The 2,009-nt window shown below is 40.0% G+C and overlaps 1 pseudogene; it reads right to left on the bottom strand.

Annotated features, from left to right (window-relative positions):
• Nucleotides 1-1,221: 1,221 nt before the first annotated feature.
• Nucleotides 1,222-1,632, bottom strand: LOC148777695 (small nuclear ribonucleoprotein G pseudogene; annotated as a pseudogene).
• Nucleotides 1,633-2,009: the final 377 nt, after the last annotated feature.

Genomic DNA, 2,009 nt, shown 5'->3' with positions numbered 1-2,009 from the left:
ATCCCGGGGTGGGAAGATCCCCTGGAGAAGGAAATGAGAGCCCACTCCAGTATTCTTGCTTGGAGAATCCCACAGACAGAGGAGCCTGCTGGGCTAAGTCCATGGGGTTGCAAAGAGCGACTAACACTGAGTAGTGACCCAGCAGCTGTCAAAAAAGGTAAATTAAACTGGGACATGATGGGGACCATCATCTTTGCCTCCTTTAATTCTTTGAAGGTGGTACTGATTTCTGTAAATCTTCCCAGTATATGGTATTTCTTCTGATCCACACTATCATGGGTAGAAGAGAAGGCAGGAAATTTCAGAGGCTTTCACTTGGCCATTTCTACCCTAATGACTGTTACAGAATAGGCCAAAGGAATAAATCCGAGGGGTTTTCCTGTTTTTAAGTATTAATACATCCATCCTAGGGATGCACCCAGGGACTTGCCAACCACTGGCAGGTCTGTGCACCCCTTGTATCTACCATGAGATGAACTTGGGCTAGGACACCATTTCTCCTCTGGTTTTCTTTTTATTTCTTTTCTTTTTTAAAACAATATTTATTTGTTCGGTCACACCAGGTCTTAGTTGCGGCATATAGAATCTAGTTTCCCGACTAGGAGTCAAACCCAGGCCCCCTGCATTGGAAGCATGAAGTCTTAGCCACTGGACCACCATGGAAGTTCCCCTATTTCTTTTTTTTTTTTAAAGAAGAAAGAAAAGAGAATTTTGTTCCAGCTAAGTTGAAGATTATAACCTGGGAAACAGATTCTTAGAAGCTCTGAGAACTGCTCCATTGATCAGGAGTTAGAGATGCAGTTTTACACATTTTTGAGACAAAGAAATTATGTATCATATTGGCCGGTTAGCATTGTATCCATAGTTTAGCCAACAAAGTGTTTTATTTTTCTTTTCAATTATGCGTGTGCAGACAAGACTTTGGTCAATGTGACTGGTTGTACCCTTGTATGAGATGAAAATAATATTAATCATAGAATTATCATATTGCAATGCTGGCATCTGAAGAAAGGGGTTAACTTTTTCTCGCAGATTTTTGTCCTCCTGTGTTGGGGAGATCTGGTTAATGTGTGATGAGGTGCACTTTGCACATTGGCAAAGGCCTGCCGCAAAGGGGGCGTGCATTTGTCTTCTTTCCTTTTTCTGTTTTAGTTTGATTGTCCTGCCACAGAATATTTATGATTTTCTTCATCAGGTTTCATCAAGTACCAGATCCTATTACAAAAGTGTATTTAACAAAAAAGTTCAGTAAGAAAATGTACACAACCCTATTTTTCTGGTAGTAGAATGTGGAGAGGGGACACATGGAAGCAGTTGATTTCTCTGGTGAACACAGCCATTGTTCATACTCGTTCCAAGGCTTCTAACATGATGATACTATTTCCTCGTATTACCACCATTCCAATATTGTTCTGTTGCCCACTAGTTGCCATCTCCACACATTCATCTATCACAAGATTCATAAAGGGATCAAATCCCCGCAATATTCCTTGGACATGTCTGCCACCATTTAATTTCAATGATAACTTCTTGTCCATAAATTTCTCCAACTCGGGAGGGTGTGCTTTGCTCATGATGTCTACCCTGCGAGCTCAAAGAAGCCTCCAAACGGAATTCGAGTCGCCCTCATGCTCCAGCCAAGTACCAGATCCTAAAAGTCTAAGCCTGAATGTATACTTTATCTCTCAGTCACAAATGCTATGTGTTTCCAGTTACAGCTTGGAAAATAGTCTAGGCTGTGTTGTCAATTTGTGTTTCAAGGGTAGTGTTTATAAACTGCTAATGATCTCTATTAAAATTTCAGTATTAGAATATTTAAAATTTCTTGTACCTTCTCCATCTTCATAACTACTAGTTTCTGGAAATTTTTAAAATTGTTTTAGGAAGATCCCTTGGTTCTTCAGGGTGAATTGTTTTTCCAAATTTAACATGTTTGTACATGGGCTGGGTTGGGAAATATATTTTTATGACATTGTGTTCAGTCGCTCAGTTGTGTCTGACTCTTTGTG

Source organism: Moschus berezovskii, chromosome 6 (genome assembly GCF_049115385.1).
Source record: "Moschus berezovskii isolate FMDL1 chromosome 6, NW_MosBer_1.0, whole genome shotgun sequence".
NCBI classification, from domain to species: Eukaryota; Metazoa; Chordata; class Mammalia; order Artiodactyla; family Moschidae; genus Moschus; species Moschus berezovskii.
This window is presented reverse-complemented; position numbering and strand designations above follow the sequence as displayed.